The sequence below is a fragment of the Bos grunniens genome, chromosome 2, assembly GCF_055505025.1.
Source record: "Bos grunniens cultivar Pamir isolate PY7600 chromosome 2, Bosgru_T2T1.0, whole genome shotgun sequence".
NCBI lineage: Eukaryota > Metazoa > Chordata > Mammalia > Artiodactyla > Bovidae > Bos > Bos grunniens.
In genome coordinates this window covers 43,576,177-43,598,344 of record NC_141166.1, presented here as the reverse complement: position 1 = coordinate 43,598,344, position 22,168 = coordinate 43,576,177, and the positions used below count along the sequence as shown (strand labels likewise).

Here is a 22,168-nt window from a genome sequence, read left to right as displayed (position 1 = left end):
GAGACTGCAGATAGAAACAGTCTTCTGTGTCCCATTGCCTATGATCCATGGTAATAAGATTTAAGACTGGCACAAATATTTGGAAAATATATATAGAAAAATACGTAAAAAATATCCAGATTTCTTTTTACACAACATTTGACTTCTTTGCAATGTAATTTTATTATATTTTTGTTAAACAACAGATTAAGAAAATTTACATTTTATATACATTTATATAAATGTACCTCTTTTAAATTTAAAAATTATATTTGACTTTTTTTTTTTTGGTGAATAAGTGCATTTGTTTGGAGATGATCACAGATCCAGTTTCTCTCTGCTGTTCTCAAACCCAAATGGCTTCTCTTTGAAAAGGAAAGTGGCTTGAGATACCCCATATGCTGAGTAGATCTTCCTGTGACCAGGGATGAGAAAATTACAGGTTAGAGGTGGTTGGGTGGCTACACAAGAGAATTCATGATACTACCTACCCTGAGCTCTGGATTGAGCCTTCTGCCTTGGAACTGCCAGTGGTACTACAGCCACCCTAGGGAGTTGATTTAGTATCCTTTCACCAGGGGGATGCTCTGGTTTAATATTGCCCCTTTCCCAGGAGTGATATGTGCTAGCTTTTTAGATCCTACCACTGCTGATAAGGAGAAGGCAATGGCACCCCACTCCAGTACTCTTGCCTGGAAAATCCCATGGACCGAGGAGCCTGGTGGGCTGCAGTCCATGGTGTCGCTAAGAGTCGGACACGACTGAGTGACTTCACTTTCACTTTTCATTTTCGTGCATTGGAGAAGGAAATAGCAACCCACTCCAGTGTTCGTGCCTGGAGAATCCCAGGGACAGGGGAGCCTGGTAGGCTGCCGTCTATGGGGTCGCACAGAGTCGGACATGACTGAAGCAACTTAGCAGCAGCAACTGCTCATAATGGGCTTCCCAGGTGGCACTAGTGGTAAAGAACCAGCCTGCCAATGCAGAAGACTTAAGAGACATGAGTTTGATCCTTGGGTTGGGAAGATCCACTGGAGGAGGACACGACAACCCACTCCAGTACTCTTGGACAGAACTCCATGGACAGAGGAGCCTGCCAGGGTGTAAGTCCATGGACTCACACAGAGTCAGACACGACTGAAGCAACTGAGCCTGTGGCACAGCTCATAACGGAGGTGAATGATTTGTCCTGTGAGAAAACAAGCAGTAAGATTTCTTAAGTTCCCTAGTTTGGAATATATTGTATTTAATTGGACGCCATATTAACAGAAGCGTTTGAAGGATTCAATAAGGGAGGTAAAGAGACTGCTTTGGGCAAGTGGGGAGAAAATCCATCTTGGAGAGAATGTTCTCTTTGTTGCTATCCCTATACTGTCCTTCGTATCTGCAGGAGTGCAGAAGTGACAAGGTAAAATACAACACAAGAGGTTAAGATTTCACAGGAAAATATTACAAAATTGAGGTTGGAAAGTAAACTAGGAAAAGGACTTTAGAAAGAATGCTAGTAATAAGCTAGTGAAAGTAGAAAAGGAGGTTACACATTTAACATTATGTCACCTAAAGGAAACTTAGCTAAGAGTAATGCAGATACTTTATGTTGCTGTTATTCAGTCACTAAGTTGGGTCTGATTCTTTGCAACCCCATAGACTGTAGCCTACCAGGCTCCCTGTCCATGGAATTTTCCAGGCAAGAATACTGGAATGGGGTTTCGTGCCCTTCTCCCAGGTACCTTCCTGACCCAGGGATCTAACCCGAGTCTCCTGCATGGTAGGAGGATCTTTACTGTCTGAGTCACTGGGGAGGCAGGAAAATACTTTATAAACCAGGATTGAAAAGAAAGAGAGACAATAGGGAATAAAAAGACAATAGAAAGTAAACACAACAGAAAGAATAAAACAGTTGACACAAATTGAAAACGAAATCACTCAAACAACCAACGAGAGTGAAGCTGGCTGACTTTTTAAAGTTATACCCTTGTTAGGAAGTGTAAATAGTAAAAGAGAAAGCAGGGTGCCGTTTTCAAATTGGTCCTATGAAATAAGGCAGCGCCAGTGACTGGGTGCTCTGTGATGACCTCTGAGGAAGAGAGAGAGCTGCACGGTGCAGGGGAAGACAGGACTCTTGGGGGGTCTCCCTATCACTGGCTCCCCCAGATACCCCTAGGATACCTGAGAGGGCAGGGAGGTGTGCCCTGCAGTAAGCAGCCATCCATCAAGCTGCCAGATGCCAGCTTCCCCCACCACTCCGCGGGCTTCACACTTGCAGGAGAGCTGTCTGGTCATCTCCATCCCTTTGTGAAACCTACTCTTTGAGAGAAGGACTCACATTTAGCCCAGTGTTCTTCCTGGCAGGCAGTCAAGGCAAAGTGCCTGGCTGACCTCCCCATCATAATCAGCTATTTGGTAATTGTATCTTTTTACAATCCAAATGTTTAAGGTTGATAATACATACCTAGTTATATTTCAATTAAAATAATAGCTTTCTAAACATAGACAAGCTGTATTTTGAAAAGCTTTTTCAGTTTCTGATAGAATGATTTTCACATAATGAGGCCTACCTGCCTGTCTTTCTCCTCCTTCCCCCACCATCTCTTTCTCTCTTTCTCTCGCACACACCCCATAACTCACACAGGCAGTCCATCGGGAGTAACTCTTCAATTGCATATGTCAGGTTACTCAAAATTCAAGTACCCAGGCTGTGTATTTACAAGAATCCAAACTATATATGAGGGAGCTATGCATGCAGGATGCCACTTGTGCAGAGTGTTTTCTGTTTGTATCTAATCTTATTACCCAGAAGATTTAAGGTGAAATTCTTCATAGGGTCATTGCTAGGACTGAAGATCTAACAGGCATAGGCAAATATTATAAAGTCATAAAACCTAGTACACACTGTGGGAAACATATCCATGGGCAAGACAGTGAAGGTCCTTCATTTCCTGTCTCTAACCTTTCAGTCCAGCCTTTGTTCTTCTATTTCTTTTCCTCTCAACCTCCAGGGACCTGCACTCTAAACACATCAAACTAGTTGGTTGGCATTTCACAAATGGTGAATTTGCAATTTCCTCCACCCAGGCTTTGTTTGTGTTGTTCCCTCTGCCTTGAAGGGCTTCCTGATCTGCCATCCTATGAAATCATGCTAATTAAGGCTCAGCTTAAATGTCATCTACCCTCTATACCTTCTTTAACAGCTTCCTAGCCAACATACAGAGACTCTTCCCCCTCTCTTCCTGTCCTGGCATTTTGCTCATTCAGCTATTTCATCACATGTCAGCGTTTATATTGACCTTCGTGTCCATCTGCCCTTCTTACTACTCAATTGATAGGTTCTTGAAAATGGGGGCTATGTCCTCCATTTTTAATGCAGTGCTTGGTGTGTTATGGGTGCTCAAAAAATGTTCCTTGAAGGTAGGAACAGACACATGCTACATAGGTTTTTATTCTGCTCTACTGAATGGAATAGAATCTTTCCCTACTCACTGTGGCAGAGTTATGGCTAGGAACATGCCGCTTATACATCTCCTTTTGAGTGTGGCTCTATTTCCTTTTAGCTCAGCTTTCCGTAGTTTGAATCTAGGAGGTCTTCTATTTCTTGCTATTTTTTCCCTATTAATCAACTCTAGCTTGGAGATTCCATAATTGATCATTTTAAAAGCTGTGCATCATTGCAAAGAACTGAGATGGCTTTTTTGCTTCTAGGTCTTAGGCTTTGTCCTAAAACATTGATTTGGCTTGACTTCTGGGTGAGGAAGCTGTGTTAATTTAAAGTCAGGGTTCTCCAGAGGAACAGAACCAATAGGGTGTGGGTGTGTGTATACACACATATACATATATACGTGAAATTTATTATGAATTGGTTCACATGATAACAGAGACTGCAAAGTCCCCAAGCCTTTAGTTGACAGGCTGTAGACCAAGAAAAGCCAATATGTAGTTTGAGCCCAAGTTACAAGGCCTAAGAATCAGGAGAGAAAATGGTATAAATCCCTGACTGAAAGCTGGCAGGCTGAAGCCCCAAAGAAAGCAGATGTTTCATTTCAAGTATGAAGGGCAGGAAAGACTAATGTCCCAGATCAAACTGGCAAGAGAGAGGGATTCTTGCAACTCAGTCTTTTTAATTCTATTCAAGACTTCAACAGATTAGCTGAGGCCCACCCACATTAGAGACAGCAGTCTGCTTTACTCAGTCTCCTGATTCCAGTGTTAATCTCATCCAGAAACACTTTCACAGACACACCCAGAAGTAATGTTTAACAAAATATGTGGGCACCCCATGGCCCAGTCAAGGTATTACATAAAATCAGCCATCGCAGGGCATTGTTCTGCATGTGTATTTTGCCAGTATTGCCAAGCAGTTGGCTTAAGGAAGGAATTCTATCTATAAAAAGCATCATATATTTTGTCAGTGATAATGAATTTATAGTCTTTACAAGAAGTTTATTGTGTTATTTGATAATTGCATTTTAATCATGGGAGAAGTATAGAGTGGATAAAACAAACACATGTATTCTATTCAGACATAGGACAAGGAGTCTCAAGTTTAATGATTTTAGAAGCTAGGCAAACTGATAATAAGTTTAGTATGTTGACTATACACCAAGCCAGAATGGTGGAAACTGGTGCATAGGAAAACTCAATACCTAGTTTAATAATATGCAAGTCTTTTTAAAGCTGTAACTTCAGATGAGCCTTTGAGTATAAACCCTTGTTTAGCTATTAACTAGCTGTAAGACTTTGGATATTTATTCAGTTTCTCCAGCACTCAGTTATTTTAAAATAATCAGTTATTAGAAAAATGACTAATCTACTATCTCAAGATTTTCTTTTCTGTGTTTTACCAGCCAGTTAAGTTTGTGAGGTTATGAAATGACACCTTTGTTGATTTCAAGAGTTCTAACAGGAATTCTAAAGAAAAGTGTCATGCCATCTTCTAAAGCAACATAATCTACTTCCCAGTGACACTGTAATGAATAGGTTTATTAGTTTGTGAAATATCAAGAAGAGAAATACCCTAATCATATTTTATATCAAAACCTATTATTATATATACTCATGTACTTCATAATGCCGTATTTTGAACAAATCTCTTGATAATTAAGTAGCAAGTCTATATGGGTATTACCAAGTCCATATCTTCTAAAGCTTGAGGAATGCTTTCTGTTGTAAAATAGAATGACTTTCAGTACATATGTGTTGGTGTGTGTTAATTTTTCTTGTTCAAAGCCTTTTCATATAGTGCTGAAGCCTTCAAACTATAATTTAAATCAGGACAGCCTATGTGGATTTATGGAGTCATTTTCCCTTTGGCTAAAGCTCTCCATGGTCACAGACCACTAGATTTAAAAAGGCAGCCGAACCCATCCAAAGACCAACATAAATTTTCAAAGGTAGGGAAAATGGTGCCTGCTTATTAAATTAGTGAGGACATAGTATTTGGCAGCTACGTATAAATGATATTTCCCTCCAGTTAGAAGCAAGACTTTTAGAGATGTGTGAGATGTGGTTCACGTTTGTCAAGTTTAGCTATATTAGTTGAAAATAATTTGCATATTACATCCTGCACTTACTTTTGACTTCTGTTTGGATTTGACTAGATAAATGGTTCACCTTTGCCAAAAAGCTCTTAGTTATGGACAAATTTAAAACAATTTTTCTCTAGTACACAGAGACTGAATGTGAATATTAAAGAAAAAAAAGGATGCCGTCGTCTCCCCAGACTCTTCCCCAGTACTCCAGTATTTGAGCCATGGGGTTTCCTAAGTGCAGAATCAGGCGTCCTCTACTAGTTGCTTGCCTCCACCTTCCATTTATCCTCTTGTTTCATAGAAATTATGAATTTCAGTCCAATAAAAATAGGGCTTTTTCATTTGGTGATTCATTATTGGAAACCATTTTCACTGACTTTAAGGGCTTCAGGGAAGAAAACATGTTTATCCTTGACAGATCTTGGTACTTTTCCATGTCTCACAGGAACATTTCCAAGTCTTTTTTTCTATAAAAACAAAATAAATTATAAGAGTGGAGTCTTTCTAAAGCTGATTAACTGTACAGACTTTCTAGGGTACTTTCTGAGAAATGCTGCACAGCATTTCCAGTCATGAAACCTGTGTGAAGGATACTAACAGAAGACAGCATCTCCATTCCATTTCATCCAAACATGCTGTTACGAAATACAGTTTCTGCAAGCAGTTTCTGTCTGAATTATGTTTTACGGGGCTCCAGAGGATGAGATGGTTAGATTGCATCACCGACTCAATGGACATGAATTTGAGCAAACTCTCCTGGACACAGTAAAGGACAGGGAAGCCTGGCATGCTGCAGTCCATGGGGTCGCAAAGAGTCAGACACGACTTAGAGGCTGAACAACAACAACAAAGATTATATTAATATTTCTGTGGAAGAGAATTATTTCTCCTAGTCCTAATGTCAATACTCTGTGAGTAGAAACTAGATACAAACCGTGAGATAAATGGTATGCTATAATTAGTAACTTCTAAATCCTCATCAACATCTTTGTTTTTCTGTTAATTTTTCATTTGATGCTTATCACTTGTCATGATGATACACCTACTAATAACATATCTTTTACTTAATATATATATATAATGTTGAAGAAAAGTCACATTTTTCAGATATTGGTCTGTTGTTATTGTTGCTAAGTCACGTCCAACTCTTTGTGACCCTGTGTGTTACAGCATGCCAGGTTCCTCTGTCCTCCATTATCTCCCAGAGTTTGCTCAAATTCATGTCCATTGAGTCAGTAATACTATCTAACCGTCTCATCCTCTGCCCCCACCCTTCTCCTCCTGCCTTCAATCTTTCCCAGCATCAAGGTCCTTTCCGATGAGTCAACTCTTCACATCAGGTGGCCAAAGTATTGGAGTTTCAGCATCAGTTCCTCCAATAGTATTCAGGGTTGATTTCCTTTAGGATTGACTGTTTTTATCTTGTTGCAGTCCAAGGAAGTCTCAAGAGTCTTTTCCAGCACAACACTTTGAAAGCATCAATTCTTTGGTACTCAGCTTTTTTGATGGTCCAACTCTCACATCTGTATGATTCATCCACATACATGACTACTGGAAAAACCAGTAGTTTTTCCTTTTAGTTTTTCCTTTGACTATACAGAACTTTGTCAGCATAGTGATGTCACTGCTTTTTGATATGCTGTCTAGGTTTGTTGTAGCTTTCTTTCCAAGGAGCAAGTATCTTTTAATTTCATAGCTGAAAGTTTTATAAATCAAGTCTATATTATTAGTCAAATATTCAGTCCAGTATTGCTCTGGGTGGGAATTATTTGGTCTCTTTCCATTGACTTTGTTTTTTTCTAATTAGACAATGTTAAGGTATATTCTTACATTAGGCACATATTTAATCTTTAGATACCAGATATTATTCAGGATACAAATTGAATTGGGTGTTAAGTATGAATAGGGATTTTGATCAATAATAAAAATAATGATAACAATGATAATTGTAATAATAGCTAGGGGCTGGACTTTATTTTTTGTGGCAAAGGACTCTGCAAAGTTGTGTCTCATTTATCAATAATGCAACAACTCAAAAGATAGGCTCAGAATAATGAGGAGATGCTGAAGTTGGATGGGCTTCTGATCTTGGCTTTATTACATAGTGGGCAGGTAAGCCATCTAACTCTTCAGTGTCCCCAGTTATGGGAAAAAAAAACAATGTAACTTAGAGACTAACCAACAGAAAACAGCAGCAACCTCTAGAGGGATATGAAAAACACCTGAGATAATACAGTTTGCTATTATATGTTTAAAAATAATAAGTGCTCAATAAATGTCCACTACTATCCTCCTCATTATTCAAGATAGATAAATGCTTGAGGCTCAGAGAAACTACATAACTTCCCTACATTTAGAAAGTGGTTTGAACTCACATAGTCCGGCTCCCTGGTGGCTCAGACGATAAAGTGTCTGCCTACAATGCAGGAGACCTGGGTTCGATCCCTGGGTCGGGAAGATCCCCTGGAGAAGGAAATGGCAACCCACTCCAGTATTCATACCAGGAAAATCCTATGGACTGAGGAGCCTGGTGGGCTACAGTCCATGAGGTCACAAAGAGGTCGGGCACGACTGAGCAACTTCAGTCTGGCTCCAGAGTCTAGATTCCCAACTACTGTGGATTCTGAGAAAGGAATTTATACAATGTTACTTTGATACATTTATTTATTGTAATATGACTGCCATTGTAATGACATTTCTCACATTACATAGTTATAGTGCTCTCATTTAAATGAAAAAAAAGAAAAAACATTCCAGCATTTCCCTTTGATTTAAGCTATCTTCCAAGCCAGTATTGCGTTTAAGTGAATAAATATGAACTAGACTTTCAAATGGAAGACTGTTTAAAGAAGAGGGAGTTTACAGAAGAGTTTTCTCCAGAAAGCGTATAATACTTGAGTCTCCCTCCACTCCCAGCCCCACCCACCACAACACAGGGTCCAGGCACTGCAGTTCCATAAACTATGCTTTCTCACTGCTCCAGACTGATTTGATTCAAGGATTCTGACTTCAACTAGGCTATAAACAGACTCAGGACTATAAACAAATGTATAATTCCTGCCAAGGGAACTAGACATTGCATATCCACTAGCCAGCAGATTTTCTCTCTGTTGAGAGAATAACGTGGAATATCAAATTGCAATCAGATTATGTGGGAAAAACGAAACCAGAATAAGTTTAGAAAGGTCTATGATTCCAGCAGGGCCAACTTTATGGGTATGTGACCCGTGTGCTTCCTCAGGGCCCCATGCAATTGCCATCTTGGAATTCTTTCAATGTTTTGAACAGGGCCCCATGCTTTCATTCTGCACTTGTCCCTAGAAGTTACGAACTCGGGCCTAGATTCATGAGTTTAATGATCCCACGCTGTAATCCCCAGGTCTCACCCATTCCACAGTAAAAGTATCCTCATAGCGGGACTGCAAACTTGTTCCGTATTCCAGTGGATCCCTTAAACTGGATTATACTTAAAATGACCCTGTTCGTTTATTCACCTCTGACATCATTTTCCTGACTTCTATTACTATCTTATTGACATGCCACTTATTTAGCTTATCTATATGATGGATTGAATTTGCCCAGGTTTATATCTTTAAGTTAATTGTGTGTATTTATAAACAGACCTTTTCATATTTATTTAACAAATTAACTCTCTGAGAATTTTTGTTTCCTGACTCATTAAGAAGTGCCATGCAGCTTCCATGTTGTAGATGAAATGAATGTCATTAAGTTTGAAATTTATTTGAAGGTGGTATTAACTGACAGAACAGATTGGATGACAGAATATAACAGAGTATGTTGGTAAGATAGAGAAATGGAGCTACCTAGCCAGTAGTCATTAGGGCAATGTCAGCTTACCTATGACAATTACGCTTCTAAATAAACAACGAAAAGGAGACTTGGGTGAGAGTTAAAGACATGCATACTTTATTTTTTACACATTATTACTGTAAATAATTATTTTCTAGAGTTTTTGATCCTTGGCAAAATTAGGGACAGGGAGACAGTTTACAGGAAAGCAATAAACATAATTGATACCTTGATGGTGGGTGATATAGAATACAGGTTAAAGGATATTAAAGCTAAAAATATCTCTTGTCTGGGGGATAAAAAAATAAGAGAATTTTAGAGCCTTCAATAACATAAAAATTTTTGAACAACTTTTATTATATTTTTACATTTTAATAACAAAGTAAATATGGAATTTAAACATAAGGATTTTACAAAAATAATGACAGACATTTGGATTATAAAATCATTGAAATATTAAATTTTATTTGTGATTTCTTCATTGTAATAGCTTCTGTCCATCTGTATTTGTTTAGAATATGAATGATGATTTAAAAACCAAAGGCCCATCAATCAAAACATTTCCCACCTGCTCTCTCTTAAGGGACTATCAAAGTAGTAAATTAAATGAAACCAACATTGTTTTACTATTTGCCATCATAAAGTATTACTGGTTCCAGATGAGTACCTATTTACAAGGGACCTTTGAAGATTTAAAGGAAGGTTTTAAGTAAATGGAATACCATACAATGAAAAAAAAAAAAAAGATAAATTACCAAAAAGAAAATGTGAAAAGTTAAAAAAGACAAACTTAATGTATTTAAATAGCTCAGTTATTTTGATAAGAAACAATAATAGGAAAATGAAAAGTATAAGATATGAAGAGAGAATCCATTGAAGAAACTAAACTAGCTTATAACAATATTTTCAATATAACTTATAATCAAAAAAATTGACCTTAAACAAGAGGATATGATTTTTGTCTGCAAAATCTTCAAAGACTGAGAAAATGATAGTACTCTGCTTTCATGCATCCAGAATGGCTGAATAAGCTAAATTATAATATGGCTAATTATGCTATGAATTATCCAGTCATGAATTTTCTTCATTTTATTTATTTATTTATTTGCAAACTAAAATTAGAGAAGATTGCCTACAAGAAAATGCTAAGTGAGAATATCAGAAAATGGAATTGTGTGCTATGGGGTCACTAGGAGTCGGACACGACTGAGCGATTTCACTTTCACTTTCATGCATTGGAGAAGGAAATGGCAACCCACTCCAGTGTTCTTGCCTGGAGAGTCCCAGGGATGGGGGAGCCTGGTGGGCTGCCGTCTCTGGGGTTGCACAGAGTCAGACACGACTGAAGCGACTTAGCAGCAGTAGCAACAGCAGCAGCAGTATGGTTTATGTAATGTTAAGGTGTATCTATCTGTGTGTGTGTGTGTGTGTGTATATATATATAAATACTTCAAAAAGAAGACCAGAGGAAAAACAAACATTGTAGCAGTAGTTTTCTGGGATTTGAGCTGATCCTGTGTGTCTTTTCTACTGTGTGTTTGCAGAAGTCTTGGAACCACATCCTTTGAAGTTTTGTTTATTTTCCCTCTGTCCCTTCCCCACCACAATCCCCAAGATATACATAGCACATACACAGTTGGCTGGAGGGCACTGGTGGAGGCTATGACCCCCCAGTGCCTTCTTGCCCCCATACTTTTCTTTATCCCTGGAAGTGGCAAGATGTAAACAAGAGACCCTTGGTTTAGGAAGTATTGGGATGAAGACTGATTTTTGAAATGAAGTTATTGTGGATGGTCATAGCAACCTGGATTTTTGGGGCCAGTCCTCATTTCAAAACTTAGATTCCATTTTGGCCAATAAGTAGGCTCGGTACATATTAATTTTTGACTTAGCAATCATAGTTTTTATGCCTACGGAATACGTTTTAGATATTTTAGGAAGGCGTTTTGCACTAACATTAAAATTTTACAACTGACTGACAAAGACCATCTTTCCACAATTAAAGATAAGACCTAGGATGAAACTGCTCCTGGAGGAGGTAACACACCTCCTGTGACTGTAAGCAAAGAACAAGGACCCCAGGCTTCCTGTCTTCAGGCCCCAATTAGCGAGGAATCATTCTTTGTGATTTTAATACACCCACAATCATAATTACAAATCTTGACATTTAGAGGCTCCCAAAGTCAACACCCATCCCAGCAGGGTTGGCCACATTATCACGAGTTAAGGAGATGTAGGGCAATTAGAAGCTAAAGGAAAAGGTTAGCTCTACCACTTAGACAGAAGGCGTGCAGGAGTTAAACCCACCTGCGACTGCAGTGTTAATTTTTTTTTTAAATATTGGCTTTGAAGCCTTGTCACCCGTGACAAGGAGGATCTGAGTCTAAGTGCAATGTTTAAGGGGAGTGTTTCCTCGTCCCTCAATCAGACTGCACACTGACCTTTCTGTCATCTCCACCAGTTGCTTACCTGTCTTGAAATCCCAGAGAAGGTAGAACATCATCGGACCTGTCACGAGGTCAGTCAGCCGGGTCTCAGGCCAATTTGCTAAATGTGTCCGTGCTGAAGAGTCTGTTCCCTCCCAGCCTGATGAAATGAAGCACCAATTAATCACCGGCTAATTTTCAGAGAGTTGTGAAATTAGCTCATATTTGTAGTCCACTCACAACTTTGCCTAGCTTTGAGGTTCTAAGAGCAGGACTGTGAGGCCACCTCAGGGGCAGGTGAAGCTGCTGAAACTTGTGTTTGAGGCCACAAAGGTGACAGGCTAGGGTGTACCTGCCTCAGGCCAGCACTGACCTAGCTTATTTAGAATATTCTGTGTGGTTTACAACTCCTAAACATATTGTGTATAGCTCAAGTGCATGCAAAAGCATTCTCTGTTTGAAAATTTTAGGTCTCATTGTTTTTTCTATCAACCTATCAATTCTATATCTGTCTTCAAAAGATGATGCCTTTGCCATTATTCTCCACCAAGGTTTATTATCTAAGAACACAAAAGTTTCTTTTCTTTTCTTTTTTTTTTAATGAAATAGACTGCCTATTTGTAGCCAAGTCACATGAATTAAAATACTTGTCAAAATAAATGAATAATATGTTTGTTAAAATCATGACTTAAAATCACATTTGATTGCTTACTCATTAATCCACAAAATTAAGCAATACACCCTGGATTGCAGTCATTAGCACAGATGAGCAGGGTTCTTCTAACAGTCGAATGTAATGGACAACACTGTACAGTTATGTTTGTTTCAAAACTAGGTATCAGTCAGTTCAGTTCAGTCGCTCAGTCGTGTCCGACTCTTTGTGACCCCATGAATCACAGCACGCCAGGCCTCCCTGTCCATCACCAACTCCCGGAGTTCACTCAAACTCATGTCCATTGAGTCAGTGATGCGATCCGGCCATCTCATCCTCTGTCACCCCCTTCTCCTCCTGCCCCTAATCCCTCCCAGCACCAGGGTCTTTTCCAATGAGTCAACCCTTTGCATGAGGTGGCCAAAGTATTGGAGTTTCAGCTTCAGCATCAGTCCTTCCAATGAACACCCAGGGCTGATCTCCTTTAGAATGGACCGGCTGGATCTCCTTGCAGTCCAAGGTACTCTCAAGAGTCTTCTCCAACACCACAGTTCAAAAGCATCAATTCTTCGGTGCTCAGCTTTCTTCACAGTCCAACTCTCACATCCATACATGACCACTGGAAAAACCATAGCCTTGACTAGACAGACCTTTGTTGGCAAAGTAATATCTCTGCTGTTCAATATGCTATCTAGGTTGGTCATAACTTTCCTTCCAAGGAGTAAGTGTCTTTTAATTTCATGGCTGCAGTCACCATCTGCAGTGATTTTGGAGCACCCAAAAAGATAAAGTCTGACACTGTTTCTACTGTTTCCCTATCTATTTCCCATGAAGTGATGGGACAAGATGCCATGATCTTCGTTTTCTGAATGTTGAGCTTTAAGCCAACTTTTTCATTCTCCTCTTTCACTTTCATCAACAGGCTTCTTAGTTCCTCTTCACTTTCTGCCATAAGGGTGGTGTCATCTGCATATCTGAGGTTAGTGATATTTCTCCCGGCAATCTTGATTCCAGCTTGTGCTTCTTCCAGCCCAGTGTTTCTCATAATGTACTCTGCATAGAAGTTAAATAAGCAGGGTGACAATATACAGCCTTGACGTACTCCTTGTCCTATTTGGAACCAGTCTGTTGTTCCATGTCCAGGTATGTTAATGTGCAATCTGTTTTACAGTTTCTTTTAAGGAATATCAAATAGATAAATGTAGTCCACCTGGAAACAGGATTGTGATTATGATGAACTAAGTGGATTTTAGATGGATAAATTGTACAATCAAGTGTTTGATTCAACCTCAAGGATGGGCCGAAATTGTTTTACCCTGTATATAGGAGCATGCATGTTAATGGAGGTTACCTTTATTTCCACGTGGATGGAAAATTAGGCCACAGGGAGGTGGTACCCACACGAAAGTGTTGACATCCATATAAGAGAAGTTTTGTTTTTCCTCTCAAATATAGCAAGGCATTCAAATCACTCATTTACCTGACCTCTTTCTCTCCGCCATGTACCATAGTAGGAGCATGGCATATCAAGTCAACTGTACTTTCATTCTCTGATATGTAGAATGGGAAAAATGGTGCTTTTCTCATAGGATTTCTTAGACTCTTAAACCATATATGTAAGCTCTTCGAACAGTGCCTAGTGCATGGTGGTGTGTTAGTCATTCAGTCATGTCAGACTCCTTGTGACCCCATGGACTGTGGCCTGCCAGGTTCCTCCATCCACGGAATGCTTCAGTCTTGAATATTGGAGTAGGTAGCCATTCCCTTCTCCAGGGGACTTTTGCGACCCAGGGATTGAATCCAGGTGCAGGCACATTCTTTACCATCTGAGCCAGCAGGGAAACCAGTCAAGAATACTGGAGTGGGCTGCCACCTCCCTTCTCCAGGGAATCTTCCTGACCTAGGGATTGAACCAGCGTCTCCTCTGTCTCCTGTACTGCAGGCGGGTTCATTGCCTGCTGACCCATCAAGGAAGCCCACCTGCATACTGAGGGCTATAGAGTATTTGTTAAATATATTTTAAATGATGTGACCCATAGTTTCAAGTAGCTTGCAGTTTGCTTTTAGATAGAGGCAGGTAAGTCAAGGATCTTTGTATCATGTGATTGGTGATGATGAGACAAGGATACAATATTATGGAAACATCACAGAACCTGGTGGAAGGTCTCATATGGAAGGCTTGAAATTCATTTTGAAAGCCATGAGAATATATAATGAAAAAAAAAAAGAGCTGAGGTAGACCATTCCAGATCTGTGTGATGGAAGACTTCTCTGGCAGAAGTGTTGTGGGTAAATGTCAGGGAACTGGACTGGAAATCAGAAGTGGATTGGGGCCCTGGCAATGGATATGCGAGTACCTGGCCAGAGGGAGCATGGCATTTTGTTGTAATGGGATAAGCCCTGCAGAGGGATAGCACCCTTACATTTCAGCAAGTGGCTGCCTTCAGGGATCTGTTGACATATGTATCTCTGATGGTCGTGATAGCACTGGATCTTGACTAAGAGACTGCCAAACTATATTTCTGAGACAGTTACAGCTTTGGTTTGGCTACAAAAAATGAAATAATAGTGTCAATGTTACAACATTGTAAATATGTATATGCTTTATAAATGACAAAATATTTTCCGTATGCTATTATTTTATTTTTTCTGGTGCCAGAGGTAATTCGTTTCAGATAGAATAATCTTTCAAAAATGCAGATTAAATGTGTGTGATTTAGATGAAAATAGCTTGAAGAGAAAGTCGTTTATGTGTGCACGTTTTAAAACAACCCAGGTTGTATCTTCATTTCTAATGTGTACTCTCCCAAGACTGTCAGAGTTCTTGGGATTGGATAACATTAGTGAACCATCTAGTGATTGGCTGGGTAAATGGCGAGCAAAGCCATCCAGTGGATTGGCATCACCCAACACATTTAACCCAAGTATTTTCCACTTTCTTTGTCTGTTATGTTTAATATGTATAATTCAGAGGCAGTGGAAATATTACTGACAAGGCAGGTATATTGAATATTTTTATACTTCTGACTGACATCAATCTGACATCCTGATGGTGATTGAGACTTTCTTCTGGTTTTTGTGGCTGTTTGCTTTTTCTATAGCTGCTTCCAGGTTGTCTATGGTTAGGGCATGTTGACTGCCAGCTGACCTCCGCTGAGACCTTTTGCCTGACCACTGCCAGAGGAAGGGGCTTTGCAGGCTTCCCTTGTGTGTATTAGATATGAGTACTGAATGGTGTTTCATGAATGGTGAGCTGTTATTACTAAGGAAAGTAGAGAATGCAGCAAAACAAATGCAAGAGTCTCTTAAACTTGTCAGTAGTAACATCATCTTGGAAATTTTAATTCAAGGTAGTTATAAGAAAAATATGATTCAGTATAAAACGTGTTTAATGTATACCTGAGTTTTTAGTAACTTACTACATAATTAGAGTAAGCAAATGTATTTTTGGCTGATATATGGGTGACTTTATTTAGGCACATTTTTGTTATTTTCTTTAGAATGAAACTTAATGCTGTAAAGTTTATAAAGTTCTCTATTATTGATTTTCAGTTTGGAGAGGAAATGAAAATTGGTTTTATCTCATTTACTGAATGTCGTTTGAAGTTTCTGAGAATCAGAGGTGTTACGTACTTCCTCTGAGGTTGCTAGACCTCATAGTAGCATCTGATGAAGATGCTAATGTGAGCCTGTTAATTTTTAAAATCCAGATTAAATGCATTTAGCTGGCTGTCAAAAATCCTATGAAGGAAAAAGATCCATTTTCAAACTTTTAAGTGGCATAAAATTAGCTCAATAGCCAGTTGTTATTTAGTTATAAGCAGATGCATACATTTAAATGAGTTCTGCAGTTTCACTCTCTTCCCAAAGGTGATAATGTGTTTTCCTCTACTTGTGAAATTGTTGTAATTTCACAGTCTTACTTAGATTTAATTGTGTTTATTAAGATTTGAGACAAATGATTCCAATTTTATTTTGTAGGATGCTGCCTTTGTTCTTTGTCTTTTAACTCCACTTGACAGTTGTTGGTAACATGGAATATGTATGAAACAGTTAAAAAAGTAGTACGTTGTTAAATTCAACAGTTGAACCCAAAGAACTCAATATGGCAAATAAGCCTTTCTTAGTGGTATGTTAGTTCATTTGACATGTTATAAAATAGTCACATATTTCTCAATGTAATTACTAATCTGAAAAAATATTTTGTAAATATAGCTTATTATGTTCTGTGAGAATTTAGATCACTTTTTTATTCTCTGTGTAGACTATAATATCATCAGATTATAAAAACTCAGACCATAAAAGTGACAGAATGCTATAGGCTGTCTACAGAGCAAACCACATCATGAATATTGAGGGACTCTGTTATAAATGCACTTGGTGACATTTATTATTAAAATATTTACTCATCAGGGTAAAAACTAAAGGCATTGGTATATTGCTTCAAGTTATGGTAAAAATAGAACAGACAGCGCAAACCATGTACTGCTAGGTGGGGAACTGCACCGCATGTCTAAAGGTTGTGTGTTCTTGTGTGATGAAGAGCAAGGAAAAAAGAAAAACAAAAATTACCTATTTGATGTGTTTGATCTTGATACTTTCTCTGTTCCTCTGTCAATCCTGTGATGAAGAGATTAAAGAGAAGCAACAAAGTAAAAGCAGAATAGGAATAAACAAGTCAAGTGGGACGCAGTCTGGGAGTCAGGGAAGGCTCGCTGTGAGAGGAAAAGGAATCAGCGTTTAACCTTCCCTTGTGTACCAGGCTCTGTGCTAAGCATTTAGGCATGTTAGGGATGTCATCGAGGGCATTCATATTCTACTTCCACCCACCACCCCACTCACTCCCAAAACATACCTATGCCCGCACACACACAGCTTTACCTTGTTTGAGTATAAAAATAGGTCTGAGTCCTTGAAGAGATGTCGATGATGTGAGATTGTGCAGAGCACGTGGCTCTTTTGATCATGTCTGTTATTCCAGGTCATGGATATTGCAAATTACCCAAAGCTCTTTTATTTCTTTTTGATCTTTGAGGTAGTTGTTGTTGTTGATTTTTATAATACTTTGACCTTTACAAGTTAAACATGAAAAAAGATTGAACTATGTTTTTCAAATAAAGCTTATACATGATATATCTTCTAGGCAAATTCTAATTTCAGATGTTCCTTCCTGATACCCACTGGGGAAGGAGTAGTCAGGGGATACTTGTGGTTACCAAACTAAACCTAGTCTTTGAATTAGGAACACATCATCATTAGCAGTTGAGATGTAGTTATTTTTTTTAAAAAATGTGCATACCACGTTAATGGGTCTATTTTCATGTGTTTTCGTCAGTTCATTTTCCAAGGTAGGTATTTACCTGAGAAATACACTCCAGTTTGACCTCTCAAAAGCAGGTGCAAAACACGAGATCATTGCCTTATTGTGTACATGTGTGCTAATTTGCTTCCGTTGTGTCCAACTCTTTGGGACCCCATGGACTGTAGCCCACCAGTCTCTACTGTCCATGGGATTCCCCAGGCAAGAATACTGGAGTGGGTTGTCATGCCCTCCTCCAGGAGATCTTCTCAACCCAGGAATCAAACCTGTGGCTCCTTCATTGCAGGTGGATTCTTTACTGCCAAGCCATGAGGGGAAGTCCTTGCCTTAGTATTACTGGCAATTAAAGAGAAAATCTTTTCCTCTTAAGTCAAACATGGAAAGCTGGTAAATATTTACATGAATTTGTAAAATAAAAGCTGAGTGCTTCAGTTTTGAGCTTAATGGCAGTTCAGGCTGTTCTTCCACTCCCCTGGAGATTTATTCACATTTGTTTTTAAGCTACTTCTTGGGACACATTGAGAAGCTTCACACCAGACAAATCAAAGTTGCCCATTAGAAAAAACCAGACAAGGGCAAGTCTGGGGCCACACTGCTAACCCTGCCCATCTCTCCATCCACATCCACCTTTCAAACTTCCACTCCTTCAGAAACCAAATCAGCAAATTTTCCCTTTGAAAAATGAGCATGAAAAGGAAAGAGAAGACACATAATCTCCATTTCTAGAACAGAAGCAATTTCCCCTGGTGTTGACTAGAAAATAAGGAATGTCTTCCCCATACAAACAAAATGGAGACATTAATAATAATGGTGAGAATGCATTGAGTGTCATATGGGCTTATATTTGTCACTTATACTCTTTCATTAATAAATAATTTTAGTGTTCTAAAAGCACATGAAAAATCTAGCTACCTTTCATTGCTATATTAGGTATCATTTTTTTTTTTTTTTGCTTCATTTCACTCATTTTAACAAATATATGTTGGGTGCCTAGTATGTCTAACTCACTTTTCTAGGCAATGGAGTACAGCAAACAGCGAAACTGACAAAAATCATTGTCTTCTTTGAGCTTACAATCTAGCAAAGTTTTCCTAGGGAGTTTTACAGGGAGATGGGCAATAAATAAGACAAATACGAAAAGACATAGCATTGAGGGGTGACAAATGCTATGAAGAAAAATGGAGCATGCGAGGTGTGGGAGTAGATTTCAATTTAGATAGTGTGGCCGGTGAAAGCCTGACATTTCAATAAAGATGTGAAAGATCGAGGAAAAAGCCATGCAGGTATCCGGTGGAAGACCATATCAGGGAAAGAGAAGAGCAAACATAAAGACACAGAGAGGGATAAAGAGGGCAGAGCAGGATAGAATCCTGAGAACAAGGGAGAGCTAAGAGGTCAGAACCTTCACTGGGAGCCCGTTACCATGCAGAGCATTGGGAGGACTTGGGCTTCATTCTAAGTGAGGTGGAAAGGTTCTGATCAGAGGAGAGATGCAATCCACCTTATGTTTGAGCACAGTCATGCTGGCTGCCATGTTGAAAGTGGGTGGAAAGGGAGCATGTGTGTAAATAAGTAGCTGGGTCAGGAAGCCCTTGCAGTAACCCATGGGAGAGGCTGTGATATCTGGGTCCAAAGAGGTGACAGTGAAGGTGGTGAGAAGTAGTCAAGCTCTGGGTATATTTTAACATTTATTGACAAATTGGATGTGTGTGAGGTTTATGAGAAATAATGAGAAAGGGGGATGAGAAAGAAAGAGGGATTAAGGATTACTCAGTCTTCATGTTAGGTTAGGCAATTGACCACGTGAGGCTGGAGTTCAGAGAAGCTCTTGGTTGGAGATTTAAGTTTGAGATTTACCAGCATACTGTTATATCTTTGCCATGAGACAAATGTAATCACCATGCAAATTTAGGGGTAGCCTTTTTAACATTTTTAGAGATGAGGAAAAGGAAACTGAATGGAAAGGCCAGGGTATTGAGGATAAACCTGAGAAGTGGTATCCTGGAAGACAAGTGAAGAAAGTCATTTAAAAAGAAAGCAATGATCGACTGTGTCCTAAAATCAAACCAGAGACATGACTTTGAATTTAGCACTGTAGAGATTGTTTCTGATCTGATAAGAGTGGTTTCAGTGAAAGAGAGGGGTGAGAGCTTGGCTGTAGTGGCCTCAGGAAAAGAATGGGAGGGTGGAGATCAGAGACTGCTCTGTGGACAACTTTCAAATTTTGCTTTAGATGGAAAGTGAGAAATAGGGTGGTATCTGTAGGGGTGAGTCCTGAAAAGGCTGTTTTGTTTTTTCGATGGGAAAGTTAATAGCATATTTGTAGACTGACCTTCTTGTGTGTATCTGGGGATTAGATGCCTAAATGCTGAGAGAGATCTGCAGGGATGGGAGTTTTGATTGGAAGTCAAGTCTGTTTGAACATATTATTCTGGACCATGGGGTCTTAGGGAAATGTCAGTGCTGTACTGGATGACATGAGAATACTGGCATCACAGAAGGAGAGCAGACGGGGCACCAGAAGATGGATAGAGCAGCAGAAGAGGAAGGCCTCCAAATTAAATATTGCCTATTTGCATTTTGCATAAAGTTTAGATTACTGCAGTCTCTATAGAGTTGGTGAAAAAATCTTCCACATGCTACCGAAATTCAGTCTAAATGGAATCTTTACAGAATTGTTTTTAATAAAAATATAAATCACCTTTTAATGTTCAGGTCATCTCTGTGGGAAAAGTCATTTTGAATGGGTTCAGTGGTGGAGGAAGGCCTTTTTCATGAACTGGACAATTTGAAGGTCAGTCTGCCTTCTGCTGAGGGACTAGAACAGTGGTTTATGTTAATTAACATATCTCTGTAACACTGTTACCAGGAACTGGGTCACCAGTAATGTAGGTGTTCTGATAAATCAGCAGTCCAGCTAACAAAGACCTACAACATAGAGTTTAAATTGATTGTCAATGTGGAAGCAAGTTGAAGACTGGGTATATTGTAGCTGTTGAGATGAAGACTGGATGGAGGGTCTCTTATCACCCAGCACCTGTTGTGCTGGTGGCTTTGTCTGGATGCCACAGATTCAGGAACTGATTCTCTTCTTTCCAGGAGGAGAGACTTTATTTCATCCATTCATACAGACATCCAGAGGAGGTTCTGCAGAGATAACTCCTTTCAATCATGGGATTGGGAGACAGACTAAGCAATTAATTAATCAGAGAGTTGATGAGAGTTGGGGAGCCTCCAGGTCTCACTGTCATCATCTTTGAGAAAGCCACATATTGCCCGTATCTCTGAAGAGTAGAATACACATTCTTCAGGGCGTAGCATCATCCTGGACAAACTGCAGATATTTCACAATGCAGCCTCTCTTTTTATAGCTTTTGTTTCAGAAAATGCTTACAGTGGTCTGAATCGGTGGAATGGCCCTTAGTACAAATTACTGTTTGTAACTTTGGGAAACAAATTATCTACCCTGTGGTCCTACTAGGCAAACGGGTATAGAATTGTTACTATGTATGCTGTGACCTAATGTAGATATAATAATAATATGGAAAACAGTGAAGAAGCTTAAGGAGAGATGATTATGTAAGAGACATAGATAATGATTTATTTATGAGTTATCAATTTTAAGCTTTTGGATTACACTACTGATTGATATTCTGTGTCTCTGTTCCCCATCATTTCAGGTGCATAGGATACGCTAAGATGTAAGGATGTAGCAAGAAGAAAAACTTACGCAAAACTGTTTGTAGTACTAGTAAAATAAGCCACTTTGCCTTGTTGATTAATATATTAAAATGAATATTACAAGTATGTGATAGAATTCACCAGCATGCAAAAATTGAAATCATGTCACCAAAATAGTGATGAAAATAGCACTTCTATCACAGTTTAAAAGTTGGTTTTATTTTTCTTTTCAGGATTTAAAGTGTTAAACTCTTCATTTTGGACAGATGATTAGAAAGATATAGTTCTCCTGATTATTTTTATACTAGAATAATCTTTCATTATTAATCCATTTAAGTCTTATCTCAAATCGGTTCATCAGTGCTACCAATTAAAAATAGAAAATGTATGTCTTCAATTTCAAGAATTAAAAATAATGCCTTGGGAGTAGCATTTTTTTCCTGTGGTGAGAGGATTGTTGGGTTTTCCAATTAAAGAAGTCTCCATACTGGAAATGAGTAGTCAATTATGAAAATTATTTTTGAATAGCCAATTTGCATATCCCTAATTGTATTCATTTCTTTTGAAAGGCTGAACTTGAATTTATGATGTTTTGATTGGTTAACCCTGCACTGGTGTTATTAATACTATTGCCAACAAGGTTCCCTTATGAATGGGGCTTTGAATGCCTTACCTGAAAAATGTTTGAATGATAAGTAGGTTTGTTTTATTTAATGAATGAAAATATCTAAGGATTTACTAGCAGTTTTCTAGATTTGCATTTTGTAGACTACAT

The 22,168-nt window shown here is 38.8% G+C and overlaps 1 protein-coding gene across 13 annotated transcripts in view; it reads left to right on the top strand.

Annotated features, from left to right (window-relative positions):
• Positions 1 to 22,168, top strand: part of PARD3B (par-3 family cell polarity regulator beta) — a 1,159,019-nt gene that overhangs the window by 432,874 nt on the left and 703,977 nt on the right. The gene's annotated exons all lie outside the window — the stretch shown is intronic.